This window comes from Pan paniscus, chromosome 16, assembly GCF_029289425.2.
Source record: "Pan paniscus chromosome 16, NHGRI_mPanPan1-v2.0_pri, whole genome shotgun sequence".
Classification (NCBI taxonomy): Eukaryota; Metazoa; Chordata; class Mammalia; order Primates; family Hominidae; genus Pan; species Pan paniscus.
The window spans coordinates 56149548-56175000 of record NC_073265.2 but is presented as its reverse complement, the minus strand read 5'-3'; the positions used below and the strand labels follow the sequence as shown (position 1 = coordinate 56175000).

General features: G+C 46.2%; 1 long non-coding RNA gene across 2 annotated transcripts in view; it reads right to left on the bottom strand.

Annotated features, from left to right (window-relative positions):
* Positions 1-25453, bottom strand: part of LOC134729082 (uncharacterized) — an 85156-nt gene that overhangs the window by 14372 nt on the left and 45331 nt on the right. Inside the window, exons 2-3 of one of the 2 annotated variants that reach the window (XR_010109946.1) lie at positions 20614-25453; positions 1-19658 (exon numbers count right to left, since the gene is read on the bottom strand). The exon at positions 1-19658 is cut by the window's left edge and continues 14372 nt beyond it; the exon at positions 20614-25453 is cut by the window's right edge and continues 43631 nt beyond it. This is a non-coding gene — a long non-coding RNA (uncharacterized LOC134729082). The other variant, XR_010109945.1, reaches the window with a different exon arrangement.

The window sequence follows — 25453 nt, the reverse complement described above, 5'->3', positions numbered from 1 at the left end:
CTGCTGCCAGCTGGACTTCCTTTTCTTGCAGCTGGCTCTAGTTCTGCTTCTGCATTCTCTCCCTTTTCAACAGTCTTGTCCCTCTGCCTGCTCCTTGAGCCCTTCCATGGCCTTCATGAGACAGCCAAGGACGCTCATTTCTGTGGGGCTACTCTGCAGCAGACATTCTTTTCCTGTGGCTGCTGTAACTTGATGGCTTAAAACAATACAAATGTACTCTCTCACAGTTCTGGAGGCCAGAAGTCTGGCATCGAGGTGTCAGTAGGGCCATGCTCCCTCTGAAGGCTCTAGGGAAGAATGTTTCCTTGCCTGTGCCAGCGTCTGGCGGCCTCGGGAAATCTCCTTGGCTTGTGGCAGCATCACTTCAGTCTCTGCGTCCATCTTCTCTCTGCGTCTCTGGGTGTCTTTTCTGTCTCTGATGAGGACACTCTCATTGGACTTAGGGCCCACCCTCATCCAGTATGATCACATCTCAATTCTTACCTGCATTGTACCTGCAAAGACCTTGTGTCCAAATAAGATCACATTCTGAGGTCCTGAGTGGACATACATTTTCGGCAAACACTGTTAACACATAACACGTGGCAAGCTGGAGAACAGGACCCTGCCTCTCAAGAGAGTCCTTGACGATCCATAAAGACAAGCTGAAGACAAAGCAGTGGCTGTCCCCATTCAGACTCAGGGGAGCCACTGTCACCTCTGAGGCAACCCCAACATTTCAGCCCCTGTGACCACCCAGCCCCTGGTGGCCAGTGGTCCCTGTTGGGCCCCCTCAGGAGGTTACTGTGCCCCACCCCTTGCGTCTCAGCTACGTGTTGTTGGCAAGGGCCCTCTGTCAAAGCACACACTGTAAGAAAGCCATTGCAGTTTGGGGACTGGTGGTAGAGTGAAGGAAATAGGAAGAGAATTAAACAAACAAAGGCAAAATCTTCACCATCCACAGAACAATATGCAAAAACCAGGGCATTCCTCCAGACCATCAATAAATAATCCAGACCACAAAAATAATACATTAGACAGCTGGTGTAATGGTAGCATGTGAAAGACTGTGGAACTCTCTAAAATTAATTTTCTTCATTTTGCTTTATTAAAATTGCACTCATCTATCTCCCCTGTTAAATATTTTATTTTTTCATATTAATGGCTGCAATTTCAGCTTGTGCCTGTTACTGTCATTAACACTGTACAAACTTAATATCATTAGTAGTTTTTCCCTTAATTATGTGACTAGAGAAGAAAAACATCAAAGTTTCCGTGAAATTGGAATAGTATATCTAAATTGCCTCATGTTTATTTTAACATTAACAGTAAATGAAGCTAATGGGCTTTTATATTATTAAAAGCACTCATTTGTGTCCTGCCTGTTCTAATATATAACAAAGCTTTAAAAGATGTTAAATAATTAGTTATTTAATAGGGATGGGTGGAATAGATCAAAAGAAAGGAACAGTTGAGAGTAACCAACGTGCGCCGTTGAGGGATCTGTCCCTTTTAGAGCTTGCAAACGGGATTCCCTCTCCCCATGTACCCTGACCCACTGTTAATGTGTTAGCTCTAATTTATAATGAACCTGGAGTGTTAAAGCAACAAAATCTATTGCTGTAGCCCCGCGGAGGACACACATGTATGGGGGGCAATAATGTTTGCAATTATTTCTGGGCAACATCCATTCATAATTCAATACCTGCTCACAGCCCGTGGTTGCTGGAGCAGCTCAGGCCCGTGCTGGGCTGGGGCTTCAGAGGCCTTCTGCGGGAGAGAGAGGCCAGTTTCGCCTTCCTCCCTACCTTCCTGACTGGCAGTCTCCTTGCCTCGTGGCTGGGATCTCTTGGGAGGATGCCAGTGAATAGAGGTGTTTGTCTGAGTTAGGAATGCAGTGACAGCTGGGAAAGGACTGTGGCTGCTGGCTCTCGAAGAGGTACTAGATTGTGTTGTCACTCTCCTCCTGAAAAACCTGCACTGACTCCTCGTGGCTTGCCCTGCCAAGGCCAAGCTCCTTACTGGGCATTTGAGGGCCTCCCTATTCAGTGTGAGCTGCTACTTTTCCTGACATTTGTGCTCTGTTCCATCCAGCTGGTTCCCTCGCTGCGTCCGGCGCACGCCGAGTTGTCCTGCCTCCTTGCCCCTGCTCAGGCTGTTACCTTTCCCTGAAATTGCCTTTGCTCTTTCTTCTGTCCATCCAACCAGGCATTCTTTATGAATCAAATTCCAGATCCTCCAGTAGGCCTCTCCTGGTCCCTCTGTGTCCTGAATTCCCAAAGCAGTGCTTCCCAAACTTGAGCATGCATCAAGTCTCTGAGAGGGCATGTTATGACACAGTCCTAGACTGGTAGATTCAGAGGTCTTGTGTGGGGGCTGAAAATTTGCATATTTCACCAGTTCCCAGGTGATGCTGATCTGAGGACCCCACTTTCAGAACCCCTAGAGCATATCCAGTCACCTCAGATCATTAGGCACTGTGCTTGTTACTTGTACTTGCTTGAAATGTTCTCTGATAGTGTCATGTAGCTTGTCTCCACAAATAGACAGCAAGTTCCTCAAGGGCAGGGACCCTAGGCCATTTCTTTCTATCCTCCAAAACACCACTAGCTCAAGGATGGGCTCATGGTGTGTGAGCCAATGACTCTTGATGCACTGGTTGGCTAGTTGCCATGTTTCATTCAACTGGAGAAATCTCCATTTTATAGCTGAGAAAGCTGAGGCTTAAAGACGAGTACATTGCTGGAGGTCACACAGATGTGAAGTGACAAACAAGATCTGAACCCAGGTTTATCCCCAGAGCCCTGGCCAATGCTTCTTAATTAAGTGATGCCAAACATGAGGGCTTGGAACGACAAGGCCTCTGTATTAGGAGAGTGGCTGCTTTTGTCACTGATAAGGTAAGGAGCTTGAGTTGACAAAAGAATTCTATACAGTCAAGGAGGGAAACTGATATGCTTTCCCCTGGGTTTCATGATCCTTCCTTCAGTCTGGGTAAAATACACATGGGAAGTAAGCTGCCAGGCTCCTGCTCCCCCATTAATCAATTGCTGCACTATATAGCCCTGACTTTAGGTTCAGTCTAAGAACCCTTCTCACTGCACCAATGCATTTCTATGGTAAGGTGAAGCCCATTTGCCATTCATAATCTGTCCAACTTATCCACTATGCAGGTGAGAAAACTGAGACTCAGAGAGGAAATGCCAACATCTATAAAAGGCACTGTGACTTCCTCATTCTTTTCTCTTGATCTCTTGCTCTGAGGGAAGCCATGTCTTAGGACACTCAATTAGCCAATGGAGAGGCTCATGGGATGAGGAACTTAGGCCTCCAGCCAACAGCTAAGAGGGTGAATTTCCCTGGAAAAAGATCCTCCGCCCCCAGTTCAACAATCTGGAGTCTTTTAAACAGGAACATTTAATCCACTTACATTTAATGTAATTCCTGGTATATTTGCATTTATTTCTTCTACATTATTTTGTGCTTTCTACATGCCTCACCTTGGCTATGTTTCTTTTACTCTCCTTTCTTGCCTTTTTTATATTAATGAAATATTTTTGACAATTCAAAATGTCTTCCTCAATTTGAAAGATATATTTTCTATTTCTATTATTTTAATAGTTCACCTAGAAATTACAACACATGTATTCAAAACTTACCAATAGCTAATATAAATCAATACCCTTGTCTTTCTCCTAAACTATAAAAAGGACTTAGAACACTTTAAATCCATTTAACCCCTGACTTATGTGTTGATGTTTTCATACTTTAGATTCTATCTTTTCTTTTAATTCCACATAACGTTATTAGTGCTTAAAGCAGTTAATGCTTACTTAGTCTTTTCTACATAGTTCCCAGTTCTGCTCTTCTTTGTTTGCTTTTATATTTCAGCTCCTCATCCTGGAATCATTTTTCTTTTCCCTTTAGTCCAAACTTTGGCATTGCCTTTAGTGAGGCACTTCCAGTGGGAATTTTCTTCTTCCTTTTTATCTGAGAACCTTAATTTTACTTTGTTCTTGAGAGACACTATCACTGGCTACAGAATTCTAGGTCAGTGGTTATTTTTGCTCAACACATGCTAAAATTTTGTCTTCTGGCTCCCAACTGTTGCTTTTGAAAGTAACCTGCTAATCTAGCTTTTATCTTTTGAATATGTTGTAATCTAGTTTTTCCCCTTCACTGACAGCTTTAAAAATATTTGAATCTTCTTAGTCTTATATATTAAGAAAAAAATGTGAGTCCTATATACACTGTTATATATCCTGTAGAAATAAATCACTTTCTTGTAGAAAACAAAATTTCTGTTTGTGTTTGGTGTTCTCCAGTTTCACTCTGACAAATCTACCTGTGTATTTCATTTATTTAACCTTTATAGGATTTATTGATCTTAAAATTATAAATTGGTTTCTTTTTTCAGATCTGGAAATTCTTAGCCATTATTTTCTGAATTATTGGCTCTGTCCAGTTCTCTCACTCTTCTCCTTCTGGAGTTCTAATTTGATGTATTTTATATCTTTTCATTTTTATCTCCCATATCTCTTAACGTTTTTTCATATTCCCTATCTCCTTTTCTTTCTTTGTTGGATTCATCTAGTCCACTGACTCTCTCTTCAGCTATATCTAATATGCTGTTTTACTTATCCATTGAGTGTTTCCTTTGATTATTTATCATTTCTAGATGTGATGTTTCCTTCTTTTTAGAATCTGCTAAGTCTCTCTCTCTCTTTTAAACGTTTTCCTGTTCCCTGTAGATATTATCAATCTTGCCTTTTTCCTCCTTCTGAATAGTAAGCATCATTGCTTTATATTCTGCACCTGGTAATTCCAATATCTGAAATCTTGCAGATCTGTTTCTGCTATTCTCGCTTGGAGCCTTCTTTCCTTGTGTACCCAAGTTCTTGGTTATTTTTGGCCTGAGTTATTTGTTCATTTTCCTCAGGAAAATTATTTTTGGTACTTCTTTGAGGTTTGGGATGAAAAGATCTGAGTAGCTTCTGCCAGGTACCCTAAAGACAGTTCAAGACTACTTTAAATTAAATTTATCATAATGGTTATTCCGACCATTGAGGTGATGTAAATTTGGGCTATAAATCTAATTTTCATGAATGGCTGTTTTCCTTCCTGCTCTTCTCATAACTTTTCTTGAAGGCCCTGGGTGTGGGAGGGGTGAGGTAGTCTTCCTTCTGGTTCACACTTTCCTGAGGATGTACCTTTGCAAGTCTCACCTTTATGAAGGAGGATGTCCTATTAGATTCCTCATCTTTGCTGAGCACTGAGCTTCATCTTCTCTTCCCCAAAGCCCTCCATGGTATCAAAACTGAAGCTCAAGTTTGCTGGTTGAGCAAATGCCCACAGGGCACAAGTCCCTACTTTCACTTCAGTGCTCTCAGAGTCCCTACTTTCACTTAGCTTTTGGACTGGTAAGTTCTTACTATCTTGTAGCCCCTGAATGCTTTTAAGAAGATATTTTAACTTTTATTCACCATGTCTGTTGTCTCTACCATGAAGGTTGGTCTAAGTAACCCAATTTGCCATATTACTGGAAATGGCAGTCTGCTGAATGCTTTTTCCATAACCCGAGGTTAGAGTGTTCCTCTGTTGGAGAAACTAAAACAGGAGGTGGTACAGTCCAGTCTCTTGGATAGAGTGAGTAATGGAGAGGTGGTTGTTGGGCAAAACCTCCTGCTGAGGATGGTGGGGCCTTACCCAGTGCACATGAGCCTTGCCCATACACCTATGTAATTGGTCCGCGTTCTCCGGGGAGGATGGTCCTGACTGTCCTGACCTCCAGTTGTTTTGCCTGGCCTCACTCACCTTGGCTTAGTGGCCACTTGCCTCAATTTTCTCCATCCTCATTCCTCTTCCTGGCCCCTGTTCCTACCCTGTACTCTGATGTCAGCTTCCAGCACATGTCTGGCCTCAGGTCTCCATCTCTAATTAGAGTTCTTCGGCTGTGTGCATGGCCCTGAGCCCTTAGCACCTTGGGAGTCCTTAGCACCATGGAGCTGCCAGTTGGCAGCAGGGTGCTCCTCATCTCTTCTCCTTGTCCCTGGAGGCTATGGAGGAGGGTACATCTTTCCCTGGGACTGTGGGGCCCCTTGAAGGCGTGGCTTCAGTCTGATTCCTCTCTGGCCTTGCAGTGCCCAACTCTGGGCTTGGCTCTGAGCAGTCTCCTTGAGTGTTCATTGCATTTCCAATGCTCAGCTCAGTGCCAGGCACTCAGAGGGTCCTGAGAGGAACACAGCAGGAGACATCATGGGAGGAAACAGCATGAAGTTGGAGGGAGGAGGGGAGAAGGGCTTAAGGCCAAAGTCATTGGAGGCTTTAAGCAGGCAAATGAAATCAGATGGTACTCCAAAAAAAAAATGGCTCCGGCTGCTGAGTGAAGAGAAATTGAAGAGAGTGGACTTGGGTGGAAAAGTTCAGAAGCTGTTGCTCAGGTCAGCTGAGACACAAGCCTTCACAAGTGGCGTAGTCAGTGCTAGCATGGCAATGTCTCAGGGCTGGGGCCAAATCACCACTCCATCCCGAATCTCAGTCAAGGTGAACTTGAACTGGAAACTGGGAGGGGGAAAGAAGTGGGCAAATTGAATGACGTTAGGAAGTGACACCAACAAGCATCACCTTGTTGACATGGTCACTCCAGATCCATGAGCTTGATACAGTGAAGATTGCAGGTTTAAGAGGTCAGGTCTTCTTGAGGCTCAGTTGACATAAATGGCCGGGAGGTAACTCCAGTCCAATGGATAGGTCCTGTGGCCACACTGAGAACTGTGGCTTGGGAAGAGCTCACTGTGAGACTGCCTGGGCAAGGGATTTGAAGCCCCTTCCTTAAATGGGCATGCCAGATTGACAACTACAAATATAGGGGGCCAAGGTGCCCCATTATCCTGAGGTATGAATGGGGCCCTTCTTATGACTTCCTTTGAATCCTTTCATCCTTTTTCTTGTGGTAAATGCCCACTCCCAGGTGGAAAGAATCACAAAAAGGGAATAAGAGAAAGGGAAAATAAAGAACAGAGTCAGATGGCTGGGCATAGTGGCATGCACCTGTAGTCCCAGCTGTTCAGGAGGCTGAGGCACAGGAACATTTGAGCCCAGGGGTTCAAGGCTGCAGTGAGCCATGATTGTGCCAAGACACTTCAGCCTGGGCAACACAGCAAGACACCATCTCTTAAAAAAAGAGAGCAGGGTCAGATGACAAAGGTAGGATAAGATAATTGTAAAAGGCCAAAATAAAGAATGAGAATAAGATGAAACATTTTTCAAAAAACACATTACAAAGAATTCAAGAGTAGAAAATAGTGAGTTTATAAATAATAAAATCAATTTAATCTAAAAAAAGAACCTGTGAAATAAAAATACACAGTTATTATTAGGTTTTACAAAATAACACCCTTATATATGATGCATATATTTTTATTCTTTTTTTTTTTTCTGAGACAGAGTCTCACTCTGTCACCCAGGCTGGAGTACAGTGGTGCGATCTCAGCTCACTGCAACATCTGCCTCCCGGGTTTAAGTGATTCTCATGCCTCAGGCTCCCAAGTAGCTGGAATTACAGGCGTGCACCACCACGCCTGGCTAATTTTTGTATTTTTAGTAGAGATGGGGTTTCACCATGTTGCCCAGGCTTGTCTCGAACTCCTGGACTCAAGTGATCCACCTGCCTCGGCCTCCCAAAGTGCCAGGATTACAGATGTGAGCCACTGTGCCCAGCCTATAATATTTTTATTCTGTTTTATTTCCTTTTTAAAAGAAATTATTCATGACCCACTAAATTGTAACCCATTTTTGAGACTCAATCTCTGTTTTGGAAAACACTGCCTGTTCACACCACCATGTGAGAAAGTCTCTGTGTGCCTTCTCATTTGACCATCCCACCTGCCCCGGAATGTGGGTAGTGCCATTGTACAGATGAGGAAGCCATTGTACAGATGAGGAATTGAAGTAGTGATTTGGCCTCAGCCCCCAAACATCCCCAAGCTAGTTTTACCTAAAAATATGTAAAGTGAGAAGGATTCACTTGAAGTAACTAAAAGGGTTTCTCCCATTCAAAATGTTAAAATGATAATAAAATAATTTTTTAAAGTATAAAAATGGGAGGATTGATTAAAAGGGATCCAAATAGGAATGTGAGATTAAAAAAAAAATAGGTAGATAATAAAAACCTAAAAATAAGAGGAAGAGGCCAGGTACAGTGGCTCATGCCTGTAATCCCAGCACTTTGGGAGGCCAAGGTGGGTGGATCACGAGGTCAGGAGTTTGAGACCAGCCTGGCCAACATAGTGAAACCCCGTCCCTACTAAAAATACAAAAAATTAGCTGGGTGTGGTGGCACGTGCCTGTAACCCCAGCTACTTGGGAGGCTGAGGCAGGAGAATCACTTGAACCAGGGAGGCGGAGGTTGCAGTGGGCTGAGATCGTGCCACTGAACTCCAGCCCAGGGACAGTGTGAGACTCCATCTCAAAAAAAAAAAAAAAAAAAGAGAGAGAGGAGGAGAGAAGGAGAGAGGTGATTTTAAGACAAAATTAGGGAACAAAGAGGAAAAATGCAGTCAATATCAGGCCACAAAGAAGACTCCCAAGGTCTCCTGCAAGGACTGAGAGCCCCTGGTGAGGGCACTCCCACTCTCCACCCTCTGGACCCCTCTGGGCTGCAGCAAGAAGAAGGGGACAACCCAAATTATCACATTTTATAGACAGGTAAACTAAGGCTCAGAGCACTGAAATAACTTGCCTAAGGTCACCCTGTGATGAAGAGCCGAGGCCAACATGGGGCTTCCGCTCATGGAGCTTATGGGGGCAGAGGGACAGCTGAGACCTGAGCATTCACAAGCTGCATGGTCAGTGCTGGCATGGGGATGTGCGGGGGCCAGGGCCAAATCGCTAATCCATCCAGAATCTCAGTTCCTCATCTGTACAATGGCACACCACTAACTGCCTTCTGGGGCCGGGGGGATGGCCAAACGAGAAGGCACACAGAGACTTTCTCACATGGCAGTGGGTGCAGGCAGCGTTTTCCAAAACGGGAGTCTCAAAGCTGGGTTACAATGGAGTGGGTCATGAATAATTTCTTTGAAAAAGGAAATAGAACAGAATAAAAATATTATATGCATCATATGTAACAAGAGTATCATTTTGTGGAAACTACTAATAACTCGTGTGTGTGTGTGTGTGTGTGTGTGTGTATGATGCTGGGTCTTGTGGAAAAGTTGTTTTTTTTTTTTTACTGTGGGTTGTGTTCAAAGAATTTTGAAGGCTGCTGACATTCCACGTGGTCAAGAGCAAGCATTCGAAGTCACGCATGTTTGGTTCAAATCCCAGCTCCACCACTTCCTACGTTGTGCAACACTTCCCTCCCCTCACAGGCTGCTGTGAGGACTGATGAGACAGTGCTTGTGAACAAGATGTGCAGAACAGCACCTGAGACATCCTAGGACCTCTAAATATTGGTACCTGTTCATGTTATCATTGTCCGTATCACATGGCAAGACCTCAAATAAGAGCTGTCCCTGACTGAAAACATGACAGGTAAAAAGAAGGTCATATTATGGTTGTTCTTTTTATATCAATAACTATCGTTTTTAGGCATTTGTGTGTCAGGTACCAACCTCATTTAATCCTCACAGCAGCTATGTGATGTAAATTCTATCACTGTTTCCATTTTACAGCTGAGGAAACTGAGGTGAGGGAGGTTGAGACTTAAGAGTGAGTTTCTTAAGTCTCAGCCAAACTCACACTCCTGCCCCGGCACCCAGCAGCACTCCCTGCCCAGCTCTGGGGACTTCTCTGGCCCCCAGGCTCCCAGCGGCTCCAGCTTCGAGCCTCCGGGGCCCTCACTCACTGCGGGTCTAGGGTCTCCTCTGCCTGGTCTGCAGGTTTTCCATCCTCACTGCTCTGCCTTGCTTTCCTCAGGGCACCAGCCCTTCCTCTTGCTAGTGCACTCCAGATGTTTCTTATTCAATATCCTCCCCATCCCCAGGCTTCCCAGAAGGTGCCTTAAGTGTTGGCAGCAGCCAGGGAGCCAAGTGGGTGGGGAGCTGGGGAGAACCTGTCTTTGAGGCTGGAGCCAGGCCTGGAGGCTGAGGCTCTGTCTACCTCTGCTCCAGCCTGTGTGGCCAGGAGGACGAAGCTCAGCTTCTGCCACAGTCCCCTGGACTGAGAAAGCACCAGAAAAGGGGTCCTTCCTCTGAGCTTCAACCTGGGAGATGACCCCAGGTCTGGAAATCGAGAGCCAGCGCAGAGGCCCACCGGGTGAGCCTGCGGTGCCATTGTCACTGGAGCGAGGCGCACAGGCAGCCTCCCAGCTCAGTGTCAGCCGCTGGCTCTCACCACATCGATCATCCAGTCCTTAAGACATATTAAAATGGATTTAAAAAGACATTTTGCATTTTCTCTCCTTAACACCCACATTATTGCCACACATTGGCTTTTGTTTTAATTAAAATTGGTTTTGAAATCCTCCATGAAACTTCAGTGGGATTGTTAAAGGCAGCAATTTCCTTATCGGCAGTGCGTCCCCACAACATACTGTAATAGTTATTTTGCAACAAAGCACAAGTCTTATTAATTTAGCTCAATCAAATCAGCACCACGTTAATTTACGGGGCTGTAAAAATCTGGCAGTGCCGCTCTAGATCAAGGAACTTAGGGCATGCAAGACACCAAGTGGGATGTTTATTTTGTACAATGGTCCCTAACTGCATTTCTGTGATTTAAAAGCTTTCCGAGGCGTGCGATGATAATATTACATGCATATAGAATTGTGTGTTTGCCATGCCTCATTACTCCCCACAGAGACCCAAAATCATTTGGTATTCAACTCCTACCTAAAATATTTCCTTTTACATACAAATATTTTTTCTGCTTTAAATGGCTTCTCCATGTTAACTTTTTTTTTTTCTTTCCGGGGCTGTGAAGCAAGATCGCTTCCTACATGGGATTCTATTTTGGTCCAATATTGATCTTTAGTGGTAGTTGCTAAGTGGGTTGTTGGCTTTTTCACCCTTCTTTTCCTGTAGCCTATTCCTTCCCAATACAAAGCAGGTGCAGGTTTTCGTGGGGGTGATTTTGAATTTTCTGCTCATTCTTTCCCTTCCATTTCAGATTTCTGCTTCCTGGTTTATTTTTACTAATGTCTTCCTCAGCAACTAGAAATGTTTCTCTCTCGCTCACGTCTTAATAACAAAGCTTCATAATAATTATTATAATGCTTTGCCAGGAGAGGCAAGCTTAACAGCCAGCAGAGGATTTGGAAGGCAGTGCGGTTTGGGGAATTGCAACAGATGGGTGGAAATGAGGAGATGGAGGCTCAGAGAGGGCAAGCGACTTGCCTGAGGTCACACAGTGAGTTAGGAAGTACACTGGACTCCAGGACTCCTCTGAGATCCTCTGGGATTCTCTAAGCCCCAGTTTTCCTCCTCTGGGATCCTCTGAGACCCAATTTTCTCATCAGTAGAGCAAGGACCTTAAGAGTTGCTGCTGGGAGTTTAGCACAGGGCTCGGTATACAGTGGCTGTTAAGCAATGTTGGATATGGCTTTCATTGTCTTGCCCTTCCTCAGCAAGGGCAGGCCTAGCTTTTCAAATGCCCGACTCTGAATTGCAGAGCTGGACTATACTCAGGTGCAGGCTAAGAGCAACTGTCATCTTAGATCTGCAGAGACTCTCTCAGCATACAAACGTGTTTCCATCTGCTCCGGGGGGACATACACCTGCTCTGGGGATACAGGGTGGACTCTGGAATTCTATATATTTATTAACTCATGGACACATGACAACCTGTCTCAAGATGGGCAGGCATGGAAGCCCATTTCATGGATGAGAAAACTGAGAGTAGCATAGAGTTTCAATGACCGACCTAGAATCAGACAGAGAGTCGATGGCAGAGGGGAGACTCCAACCCAGGGCTATGGACTCCAAGGTCAGTGTACTTTCCAGTGAACTGGTAGCATCTGGTGCCCTGGCCAGTCTGCAGGAGCCTGGGTGGACGGTGGTGAGGTTTGTGTGGGAAGCGTGTTTCCTGATGGTGGTATAAGCAGCTGCTGATGTGACAGCATTTGAAATGCTACACGGGTACCCCTGATCCCTCCGTGCCCATAGCCAGGCCTTAGAGAGGACTGTTCTCTAAGTTAAGTCTTGCCTTTTCCCCACGTATATACTTATCTATTTTAATTCTATGACCCGCATGCTCCACGAATGTTCCTTCTCTGTCCCATTAGTGAGAATGAGTTTCTGGTTCGCCTAGGCAGCAGGAGAGCCCTCAGTGCTCAGCAGGGGCCTTTGTGTTAGTTAGGGATGGAGAATCTTCTGTGTGACTCTCAGATGCTACCACATCCTTAGTGACAACAACATGGAACTCACTAACTCATTCCAGAGATGGAGTCCTCACCATTGATGGACAAAGCTCTTGTTTGAAATTCACCTTTCCCGGTGTGGAACCCAAGCCAGTATCTTCAATAAAGCATTATCACTTCATTATGAATGGCCAGACATCCTCCCTGATCTGCCCAAGGCCAGGAGGTTCCAGAGCCCCCTGGTGATGGAGGCTGTGACAGTCATACCAAGCACCAACTCAAACCCACATAAGTTAGCTGAGGCCAAGAGAGCTGAGTCTGTGGGCCTGGGCAAGCAAGGTCCCATTTCCTAGGAGGATGGAGAAACAGATATGAAGTGTCAGAGATGAGAAGACAGGGAAGGGGCGTTTCAAGCCTTGGGCAGACACAGCACCTGTTGCTGTGCATGGCTTTTAGGCATGGGCTGAGGAATGCAGCCAGAAAGCTCACAGCTAAAAGGATCAGTTCTAGGCAAATACAAATCCTTTGGCTATGTACCAGGAAAAGATCACTAAAATGGGAAGATGTGAGCTGAGAGTGTCTACTCGATAAAGTTTCAGAGGAGGCTTCAAAGCTAGGCAGTGAAGGGAAGGCTGCAAACTTTGCTGACCACTTCATTCAACAATTACTTTGAGAAACGTGCTGTGTGCCCAGGACTGGGGTGGGCTCTGAAAAGAAGAGGAAGCAGAAACCACTCTCGAAACAGGCCCTGTCCTCCCAGAACCTGCCAGCTGCTACAAGTCTGCAGGCTCCAGGCTGGCAACTGTGTCCTGGTGAGAGAGCTAGTTCCCGTTTCTGACTGCGTTTGGCTTCTCCTTACATGGTCTGTGCTGGCTTTGGGGGCTGGGTGCAGGAGGTAGTAGAAACGCCCACAGAGGAGGCTGCTCTTTGGACAGCCTAGCTCAGCCTCTGCAAGCAAATGCTAAGCCTGTGCAAAGCTAGGTCCCACTGTAGAATGACCACTCTTGGAGGTATCATTTGCCACAGAAAAGGGGGCAGAGACTTGTTTGCTTTCAAAATGGCTTCCCTCAAACAAGGCTCCAGCTAGGTCATAGAATGCCTTCTGTGTGCATTTGAAGGTGGCCCCTTGGGGCAGACATACGCCACAAGGACCTCAGATGGATGAACAGATCACAGGATAGACTTCAGCCTTCACAATGCCCTGGGTTGGTTATGCTTGTGCAGTGAACAACCTGTACAACTGTAATTGGTGGCTTTGATGGCCAGCTGCATGGCCAAAGCTCCCAGACCCCTTTCAGCTGTCACCTGTGGGAGGATCCAGGCCTAGGCTCTCCCTTGACATAAAGATAACCCCAGATCTAAGTCCAGATTCCTTCCCAAAGGTGGAGGAAGCTGTGCTCTAACACCCCCACCCCACATACAACCAGCTCACTCAGAAACTCAGCTTCACATACCATGACCTCCTGACACCTTCGCTTCATGGAGGGATGGGTGGGCATGGCAGGGGCAGGAAAAGACCCCCGAGACCCCTTCCAGAGTCAGTGCCAACCCTTCTCCTGTTCATGCCGCTCTTTAAGAAGGCTTTCTAAAGAAGAGGAACCTTCCATGGTGGCAGATGGCGGATAAGTAGGAATGGTAAATAGTTTTAATTACTGCATAATGTAAGTGAGACAATAAAGGAGAGACAGTGGAAGCAAGCTGCTGCCGCCAAGGCCCTGAAACTGTTGTGGGGCCCAATTTGTCTAGCATGTGCTGTTCTCAGTCTTGGGAGGGCTTTAAAGAGAACGCTGAAAATATTAATTGCCTGCCTCACTGGCCCATCCATCTTCACAACCGAGTAACACGCTTTTTTAATTTCAGGGGAATCGTTTTCAAATGGGAATCATGCAAATGAGTATTTTAGCTATTCATTTGTTTTACTGCGAGTGCTTTGTGAGCAAATGGCCTACAGCTTGCAATGAATTAAAAGACATGGGCACTGGAGACCGATTTTTAATACAAAGTCTTGACTCGGAGACGACCCTGACCAGCAGCACAGAAAATGTTGGCATAGCAACTTTGGGCATTTTCATGCAAATTGGCTTCTATATAGATGATACGAATGCAATGTTTTCCTTCAACTAATCATCATAAAATTAGTTTCACTATATTTAAATGCCTCCACTTAATGCATTATATCCATATGCATGAAATTGCCTCCGCTAATGCAGTACATAAAATGCCAAAGATACAATGAATAGCCAAATTGCAAGCAGTTATGTTATCTCCCATAAAATGACTCCCCTCCCCTCTTCTGTTTTTGTGAGTGTGGGTGTTATTGAATGTGTGGGCGCCAAAGGCATCTATCACAAGTTACTATTAACATACAGACTCTCTCTCTCACACACACAGCACGCACATCCCCAAGTCCTCTACAGTTAAGTAACAGTAAGGTTGTAACACAATCTAACAAAAGCCAGACAAGGGAGGAGCTGGCCTGGTCGTGGCTGGCAAAACCAAAACTCCCCTCACAGAGTCTGCACCCAGAAGAAAGAGTAGAGTAGACAGCACTTGGCTTGCCTGGCCTTGGAATTGGCTCTGGGAGGGGTGGGGTGGTTTCAGCCCCCCATCCGCAGTCACACTTTGGATAGGCAGGAGTGAGAAGGATGAGTCTGAGCTACACACGGGGACCCAGAAACCGACATGAAATAATCAAAAGTGGAGCCACTGTTGCTAAGATCAGTGCCCAAGTCTGCACCTGGCAGCCTGGAGAGAAGAAAACTTGGAGAAGATGATCTAAGTCAATAACTGAGGAAGGATTGGAGAGGAAGGAAGAAAGGGAATGTCCATGGAATACCTATGTTCTCAGCACTGTGCTTGATGCTGTCCATCTGCTATGTCATGTCACCTTTCTTTACAACAAAGTGAAGAACTCGACATGATCATCACTGGCCTTGAGGACTATGAAATGGGTCTCGAAGTGGAGGAACACTTGAGATCACAGGACCAGTAAGTAGCAGAGGAAGGATTTAAACCCAGCTCTCTCTGATTCCAAAGCTGCACTTTCCTCTGTGCCAGGCTGTCCCCTGCAGGTGGCATAAAGTAATGGCAGGACTGGGTTCCATCGTCCTTTTTGCTCTGAGAGGAGCTAGCTGTCCTGTCTGCAGTGAGGCAAGGCCAAATGTTTAGAAGGAGAGACTGGTTTTGTGTCTTTCCATTACCTCTTGGCTTGTATTCTCCTTCCATATCTGATCAGTCTTCAATTGGATCCCAGGTTCCTCCAGGGTCAAGAGGACTAGGCTTCCCGTGGACGGAGAGCAGTGGCCCCCCAACTCACTATCTGGCCTCAGCCTCCTCCAATCCCACTAGGAAACGGAGGCTTTTCACTCCAGCCTTGGAGTATTTAAAATTTGGCTTAAATATATGGGTTCTACTCGTGTTCAGGGTGGGGGCTATGAGGGGGAGAAGCAAAAGGTACAACTGGAAAATACAAGCCCTTCCTTTCCAGCCGGAGATGGAATTCCACCTCGGGAATGCTCTGCCTCTTATTCCTTGGAGGACTTTGTGTTTGGCTTAAGTGGGGGTGGCATTTCCTCACAAGGAGGCATAAGGTAGCCTTGGAAAACAGTGTGGCGGTTCCTCAAAAATTAAAAATAGAATTACCATGTGGTTCAACAATTCTACTCCTGGGTATATACCCACAAGAGATGAAAGCTGGGTCTCAAAGAGATATTTGCACAGCAATGTTCCTAGCCGCCATACTCACAGGGGCCAAAAGGTAGAAGCAACCCACGTGTCTACCAACAGATGAATGTGTAAACAGAATGTGGTCTAGCCATACAATGGAATATTATTCAGCCTGGAAAAGGAAGAAAATTCTGTCACATGCCACAACATGGATGAATTTGAGGACAATACACTAAGTGAAATAAGCCAGTCACAAAAAGATAAGTACTCCAGCCTGAGCAACATAGCAAGACTCTGCCTCTACAAGAAAAAAAAAAAAAAATCCAGGTGTGGTGGCCTGTGCCTGTAGTCCTATCTACTTGGGAGGCTGTGGTGAAAGGATCTCTTGAGCCCAGGAGTTCAAGGCTGCAGTGGGCCATGATCACGCCACTATACTCTAGCCTGGGCGACAGAGTGAGACCATGTCTCTTAAAAAAAAAAAAGACAAATGCTGTATGGTTCCAATTATACAATGTATCTGGGAGTCAAATTCATAGAGACAAAACAGAATGGTCATTACTAGGGGCTGCAGAGAAAGGGGGTGGGGAGTTAAGGTTTAATGGATTCAAAGTTTCTGTCTGGGAAGATGAAAAGTTCTGAAGGTGGATAGTGGTGCAGCTGTACAATAATGTAAATGTATTTAATGCTGCTGATCTGGGCCAGGTGCAGTGACTCATGCCTGTAATCCCAGCTTTTTAGGAGGCCGAAGCGGGTGGATCTTGAGGTCAGGAGTTCGAGACCGTCCTGGCCAACATGGTGAAACCCCTTCTCTACTAAAAATACAAAAATTAGCCAGGCATGGTGGCACATGCCTGTAATCCCAGCTACTCAGAAGGCTGAGGCAGAGAACTGCTTGAACTCAAGAGGTGGAGGTTGCAGTGAGCCGAGATCATGCCACTGCACTCCAGCCTGGGCGACAGAGTGAGACTCTGTCTCAAAAAAACATAAAACAACAAAACAGAAAAAAAAACTACTATTGATCTGTACTCTTAAAAATGGCTAAAATGGTACCTTTTATGTTCTGTATATTTTACTACAATTAAAAATAATGTTTTTAAAATGCATGAGGTAGGAAGACATCTTTCCTACCCAAAGCATGTCACAGAATTCAGGAGACAAACTCTCTGAGAGGCTTGATGAAGAACAGACTCTTGGATTGCTCAGGCCTGGCCACCTCTTGAGAAACACTTCTGTATTCAATACAAGCTTGTTGAACTAAATTAAGTGGCAAAGTGAGGGAGGCCCCTAGGAGTGACGGGATTAGCTGGGTCTGATGCATGGATCAGAAACTCCTCTAATCTCGTTAAGCTGACCCATTTTCTTTTCCTTCTAAATTTCTGCCTTTTGTCATCTGTCTTGTCTGAACAACCCCTTCCATCTATCCCCAACACATAAATACTCCTATTTAATTTCTTTCCATTGGTGTTTTTTCTTTGTTTCTCCTCCATAAGTGGTTTTCTCACCACTCAGAATTGTTATGGCTACTGTGAATTTACAAACATTAAATAAGTTGGCACACTCTTATGCAAATTGAATGATTTATCCGAAGCATTATCCTGTGTGTCATATTAACAGATGTGTCTCCTGTAAGCATCGGTCCTGTGGTTCCAATAGCAGCCACCAGGTGGCAAGTTTTGGAAAACTCTACCTATATCAAATATGGCAAATGCCGCCTCTGGTGGTTGTATTGAGAGTTGCAGGCACGATGCCTAGGGGGCAATTAACCAGGATTTGACGGCCCATATCTGTATTAAAAAGCCAGCCTTGGCCGGGCGTGGTGGCTCACGCCTGTAATCCCAGCACTTTGGGATGCCAAGGCGGGTGGATCATGAGGTCAAGCGTTCAAGACCAGCTTGGCCAAGATGGTGAAACCCTGTCTCTACTAAAAATACAAAAATTAGCTGGGCATGGTGGTGGGCACCTGTAACCTCAGCTACTCGGGAAGCTGAGGCAGAGAACTGCTTGAACCCAGGAGGTGCCTGGGTGACAGAGCAAGACTCCGTCTCAAAAAAAAAAAAAAAAAAAAAAAGCCAGCCTCTTTGTGTGATTGCAAGTCTAATGCCTCTGAAAATGACCGCCCAGCTCCAGCTGCTGTCACACCCTCTGGTGCCTTTAGCTCCCAGTGCGCCCATGTCTTGTGTCTAACCTGCTTCTGGTCCAGGGCTTTAGGCTTCAGCCCTAGCTGTACTCAATGGACCATTCTCTTCCATGGCTTCAATCTTGAGGTAGGACCAAAGGTCCCAGCTCATTCTGTTTCTACCATCTTTCCCAGATTTGGGTTTTTAATTGTCCTCTCCCAGAATGCTATTGTGGCTTTGTTCCTGGCACACCCTCCCTGGTGCAGCCTTCTTTGTGAGTTTCTTCCAGATCTGCACCTCCTGCATCTGGAGGAAGCTGGGTCTCCAGCTGCAATGGAATCATGTCATCCTTGACCTGCAAAGGGGTTGCTGCCCTTTGGAGAAATTTCTTTTGCAATTGATAGTGTTCTCCTAGTTTACAAGTCGTTAGAAAAGAAATGGTGACTGCTAAAAGTCAGTGGGGATTCACTAAGAAAAGTTACCCCAAACTCACCTGGCTTCCCTTCTGATGAGACGCTTTAGGCCTAATGCATTTTTATTTTTGCCAAGCATTTTGTAAGTCTCTCTTGTTAGACTGGTGACCAAAGTGGAGAGGTGAGGCAAGAAGAGAGTTTAAACATGCAGATACACAGCTGGTTAATCAACCCTGCACACAGAATATGGAGCAATTGATTAGAGGGAGGTCTCTGGTGAAACTGTGTAGGCCCATCCTTATCTCTGTTCTATTCCGCTTTTTACTCCCTTTTATGAAGACTCTAAAGGCAGACTTTCTGCATCTCCAGGCATGGGGCAGAAGCACTTGAGTGACAAAATCTGGATTAGAAAAGTGTTTAATAGGCTACAAAAAACGGGCTGAATGCAATAAAGTGAAATTGAACGACAAAAAATGTGACATTTCCCATTTAGGTTCAAACAATCAATTGCCGGAGCATGAGCATGGGATGGCGGACACTTGATGTGATATAGCAGGTTCTTATATCATGAGGTCAGGAGATCGAGACCATCCTGGCTAACGTGGTGAAACCCTGTCCCTACTAAAAATACAAAAAATTAGCCAGTTGTGGTGGTGGGCGCCTGTAGTCCCAGCTACTCGGGAGGCTGAGGCAGGAGAATGGCATGAACCCAGGAGGCAGAGCTTGCAGTGAGCCAGGATGGCACCACTGCACTCCAGCCTGGGTGACGGAGCGAGACTCCATCTCAAAAAAAAAAAAAAAAAAAAAATCCCTAAGGTTTTAGTAATCCATAAATGAATTTCTAACTAAAGATGTGGTATATCTTGCAAGGAAGAGAACTAAAACAGAAATTTAAAAAATAAAGATGTCATATAGCTGTTAAGAGAACTAATGTCAGCTTGGATCGTATTGATGCAAGTGTGGGGTAAAGATGGTGGTGGTGCCAGACCCACTGTCATGGTGCCCATCAGACACATGGCACCTCTGGGGAAGCAGCCCTGCCACCCAGGGAAGCTGGGTTGCTGTGCTGAGCTGGTTAGGGATCCTGCAGTCATTTCATATGAATGACGCTTGAGCTGCTGAAGGAAGCAGGCACCTCTACACCCCCAATAGTCACTGTAGCTCCTGACGCAGAGAAGGTGCTGGCTGCATTTGTGGGAAGAACAAACATATGAATAATTAGAGGGGTCAGGAGACTTTCTGTGAATATTTCAAAGAGGGAGCCAGGCCCAACAGTGGCAGTGGCCCAGAATATAATTGGCCCTCTGAACCCCCTTTCCTAGGGGCCCACCTATGAGCCTTCCCTGAAAGCCTATTCCTAGGAATCCACTATGAGCAGTTTGTACATCTTAGAGTGGAAAGAGACATCTATTCCCGGTTCAAATTCCTTCTCTACCATTTCCTGTGTGAACAGGCAATGATGTCACTTCTCTGGGCCACTTCCCTTAACTGCCAAGTGAAAATACAACGACTGCCTCCTTAGAGGGTTGCTGTGAGGATTTAAATAAATGGCAGATGCAGGAACCCAGCACCTAATAAAGGATCAGAAAATGCGTAGAAGGAATGAGTTTCCTCTGACCCCTCTAATGCACCCTGATTCCCCACTCAGTATTACTGTTGACAAACATCCCTTGGCCCACCAAAATCTTTTCCTCCTTCAGGCACAGAGACTCCACTCTCCCATCAGCAAGCCTCCCTGGCCACACCCTGCCTCTTCTGGTTCCCCAGATCACTTACTATCCATTCTCACCCTGTTCCCCAGCTCACGTGAAGGACCAGAGGACATCTGCCAGGGCTGGCCATCCAGGTCTGGCCTCACTGCCTCCCAGGTCAACATCTCAGTGCTGTGAACTGGACTGGGGCAGTGTGGAGTGGGGAGCGGTACCCTCTTTGCGGACTCTGGAGACCTGGACTGTAGCCCTGGCTGCTCCGGAACTGGGCAATTCCAGTCCCCTCCCTGGGCCTCATGGTAGCTTCCCCAGACTACCCCTCGCACTCAGTAATTCTCTGAAGTACTGGGAGTTGCGGCATTGTCAGTGATTACGAGGTAAACACGGGGATCCCAAGCAGAAGGGGGCACCTATGTGGCAGCCATTTTTACCTTCCTAGGAAGACTCAGGTCCCTGGAGACGATGGCACGCTCTCCCTGCCAGGGTAATTGTCTCAGTGTTTCCTCGCCTGGTGAGAACACTGGGGTCTGTAGCCTTCTTCAGGATGCACCGATGTCTCATCTCAGAAGGACGCCCGTGAGCTCCTTGACCGTCTTGCTGGTTTTCTTACAAGTAGAAGCACCCTGGCTTGGAGTCTCTAATCACTGGGAACCTTGAGCAGCTCCTTTTCCTCTCTGAGCCTCATTTTCTCCATGTATACAATGAAAGGATTGAGTTAAATGAGTTCTGAGGCCCCTATCAGCAATAATGTCAAAATTATTTATCCTAGGGGGCCCCACTCCCAATAATCGAGGTGGAGATATCAAAACAGGACCTGGGGTTAGTAAACAAAGCTTATTAAATGGAACCCTCAAATAATTATTCTTCCAATCTCAATCAAGAAACCCAAATAATCTGGCTTCTCAATTTGCTCCAGCAATTTCCTTGAATTTCTGCTGTTGATTAGTTCGGGTAGCCAGTTAATGGAGGCTGGCACACCAAACCCATTCATTTTGTTTTCTTAGAGGCAGGCTCCATTTTGGAAATCAGAATGAGGAGGTAATGGCTTTTGAAGTATTGCCAACGAGGGAGGAGGAAAGTCCTCATGCAGTGTCATCACTGCCTGGGATCCCACAAGGACGATGACACTGAGGATAAGAATGAAGAAGGATGGGAAAGGATGTCCCTGGCAGAGGGTCCCCAGCCATAACTGGGGATAGAGATGGCTGGGTGTCTGGTGAGACAGAGCTGGTGGCGGCAGAGCCCGAGGGCAAACTGGCTGGGATCTGAGGTGTCCAGACGTCCCTTGCAGGGGAGCACAGGGGCCAACAATGGGAATTCACATTTAGGTACTGAGAGCTTGTGCCAGAGGAGGCAGAAATTCTAATTCCAGGGACAAAGTTAACCGGCCACCACAGAGCGCTGGCAGATGTCAGAGGCAGGAGTAAAGGTTCAGGCACCCAGTGGCTCAGAGTATGTCCATTCATTCAAGAAATATTTATTAAGGACCTACAATGTGCCAAGCACCATTCTAGACCCTGGGGATATGGCCTGAAACCAGACAGGAGAGCCCTGCCCACGTGGAGCTCATTCTTGTGGAGGAGGCAAGTACAATTAATTACGTAACATAATGGCAGGGAGGAATTGATAAGGGCCATAAAATATAAGGCAAGAAAAAGAAATGGAGGCCAGGCATGGTGGCTCACATCTGTAATCCCAGCACTTTGGGAGGCCAAGGCAGGTAGATGACTTGAGGTCAGGAGTTGGAGACCAGCCTGGGCAAGATGGCGAAACCCTGTCTCTACTAAAAATACAAAAATTAGCTGGGTGTAGTGGCGGGTGCCTGTAATCCCAGCTACTCAGGCGGCTGAGGCAGGAGAATTGCTTGATCTGGGGGAGCGGAGGTGCAGTGAGCTGAGATCACATCACTTCACTCCAGCTTGGGTGAAAGAGTAAGACTCCATCTCAAAAAAAAAAAAAAAAAAGAAAGAAAGAAAAAGAAAAAAGAAAAAGGGGTGGAGAGTGATGGAGTTGCTATTTCAGATAAGATGGTCAGGGAAGGTTCTTCTGAGGAGGTGACAGAGAGCAAAGACTTGAATGAAGCAGAGAGTAAGCAAAGGGCCAGAGAGACATAAGCTGAGTCTGTCTCCATTAGCCACACTCAGCAACTTCTGCTTATGTCTTAATGGCCAGAGCTGGGTCACTTGGCAGCCTCTGCCCAGTCACTGGAAGGGAGAAGAGGGTTTCGCTGGGGGTAGGCAGGACAGCCAGTCAACACTCCGTGCCCTGGGTCATCTTATTAGAGCCTTCCAGTATGCAGGGTGGCTCTGTGGGGACGCTCACCCTGGATCACCTGAAAGGCCTGCCCCTCCTCCCATGAGAAAGAGCCCTGTAGGGAAACAGGAAAATCCAGCTCCAGCTTGAGCTGTGCTGCAAACCCACTGTGTGACCTCAGGCCAGATGCCTCTGGTCTCTGGGCCATGCTGGAGCCATCATGAGACTGCTCTCTGCTTGAAGGGTCTCGAGTTCCAAGTGCCACCCCCCTTTCAGCCACCATGAAGTTTTTTAACATTTAGAGCCCTAAGAACCCAGCTGGGTCTTGGAGGGGCACACAGAATGAGCACCTTCCCGAAAAAGACACAAATACTGAGGGGCAGCCCAGTGGCAGGTGTGGGGCAGGGGTGGAGTGAGTGAGGCCTCACCCCCCAGAAACACAGCTAAGGCTCATTAATCAAGATACACTCTATTTTAATGCAGTCTTTTTTAAAATCAAAATTAATGCACAAAATCCATGTTGAACAAAATGTTAAAACTTTAAGTAAAGACAAGATTAGTATTATTTACCAACTTTTCCTTTGGCCTGAGGCTCCAATACGGCTGTGATGCGTGGCAATGTTGCTGACCTTGTCTTTATTTAAAATTCTAAAATTTTGCTTATTATCATTAAAATAAATATCAAATAAAAGTATTGTTTGATTACTGAGTATTTGGAGGCCTCCTTAAATTTTGCTCTCAATGCAGTCGTTTCACCCACCTTGCCCTAGTTCTGGCCTCCATCCCATTTGCTCTCAATGCAGTCGCCTCACCCACCTTGCGCTAGTCCTGGCCTCCATCCCAGCTGCAGGCCTCCTGGGAAAGCCCCTTGCTGCACACTGGTCAACCTGCCCAGCCAGGCATTTGCCATGTCTGGGGATATCAGGGACACCCAGTGGACATGTGTAATTTTTAGCCCTTTGCCATGAAGTGTTTGGATGAAAGTCCCCGCTATTTCTTTAATAAGACAACATGCTGTAGCCATTAAAAATTTAGTCCCACAAATTAGTAGCTCCTCTCTAAAGTGCCATATTTATTTAATCATAGTAGATTTGGGCCAAACCCTCTCCTGGGGCTTCCAACACCTGCGTCTATATCCCTGAGGAGTTCAGCCCCCAGGACCACGCTATTCACACAAAGTACCTCTGCCTATGGTTCCTCTAGCCCGCTGGCTCACAGGGAGATAAAACACCTTAGCCTCATTACTCAGATGGCTAATTGCAAACTGATTTAATTAAAGTATACAGATATTTCCCTGAGTTAGTTACATTTCATATCACTCCATTAGGAGTAATTGGCTGGAATGGGGAACTGTGGAGAGGGAGGCTGGTCAGGTGGGCGGGGGCTGGAAGCTCCCTCAGTTGATGCCAGGCTTGTTGCCCAACTATTCGGGGCCGACTAAAGGCACTCCTGACACTACAGAGTCACTGAGAGAGACCCACCTCCACTCAGCAGCTTACTGGGGGTGTCCCTGGATCATTTTAATCACAAGCACTAACTGCTCACAGCCTGGTTCGGGAACCTGGGTTTGAAGTTTGCTTCTGCTCTTACCAGTTCTGTGACCTGCAGCAGTCACCTAATTTAGCTGAGCCTCAGTTGCTTCCTCTTTAAATGGGAATTGTATAATGCTCACCTTAAATGGTGTGATGAGATTAAATGAAAACAAGCTTCAAAAACCTTTATCATAGTACCTGATGCACAGTTAATGCTTAATAAAGAATAACTTTATTGTTTGGGGCCAGGTGTGTGGCTACAGAGTGAAGAGGTATAGACAGTGGAAGAAGCACCAGTCTCAGAGGCAGCAATTTTGGAGTCTGGTCTCACGTATGCCCTTGACTATCTGCAATCTTTGACAAATTGCTTCCTTCCCTGAGCCTGTTTATTCACCTGCAAATTATGGGAAGGAAGCAGAGACTGTGGTCTGTTCACCCCATATCTGTGATTTCCTTCTTCCTTACTCACACAGCCCTGATTGGGGCAGCCATGAACTAGCTACAAAATCTGCATTTCCCAACCTCCCTTATAGCTCTGGCTGGCCGCATGACCAATTTTGATCAATGAGGCAAAAGCCAAAGTTGTTCCCTTCTTGGGTGGGGTTCCAAGAAGCCTCCTTCAAAAGGAAGCTGACTCCGCTGCCAGGCACCCTTCCCCCTCCTCCTTTCTCCTACCTAGAATGTGGCCCTGATGTTTGGAGAGCCAATGGCCACCTTGTGATTAGAAGGTGACCTTGAGGGTGAAAGCCACTAGCAGAGGCACTTGGCAGAGAAGAAAGCTAGGAGACGCTAGAGTCTTTGGCGGTACCTTGGAGTTGTGGCCCCAGTTCTGATCACCCCTGGATTTCACAGTGCAAGACAGAAAGATATGCCTCATCTTTTGTGTTTTGTTTTTGTTAAGTCTTAGCTTTTTGAGTCTTGGTTACCTGCTGCTGAATACTATCCATAACTGATAGTACTGGCTTGCCTGCTCTATCAGAGTATTAAAAACTTGATCTCTGAGCTGGTCAGAGCTATCTGCTCATCTCCTTTCTGCACCAGGAGGGATCCCTCAGCCTGCAGCAATGTTCTCCCACTCCTATCTGTCTCCGGCCCCAATCTACCCCCTCAGCTCAGGGTCTTCACTAAGATCCAAGACCCCACGTTCCTAGCCCCTTCTCACAAATATTAGGCCCTAGATCTGCCTGCTTCTCCAGTGTCTGCACAGCCAGTCCATTTTCTGATGTCCACAGCAGTGCCAACAGACTGGGGAGGAGATTTGTATATGAAAGCTCTGGTGTGTCAGAAATGCAAGAATGCGCTCCTGAAATATCTGTCCCTTCGTTTCATTGTGTGACCGTGGAACACTGTGGAAAATCTCCAGATCTCTCTGGGCCTTGGTTTCCTCACCTGTAGTGAGATACATTTGCAGTTAATTGCCTCTAAAGGCATCTGCCTGCCAGGCACAGGCGACAAGGCCTTTATGTGTCCCTGAAGCAGTATCCCA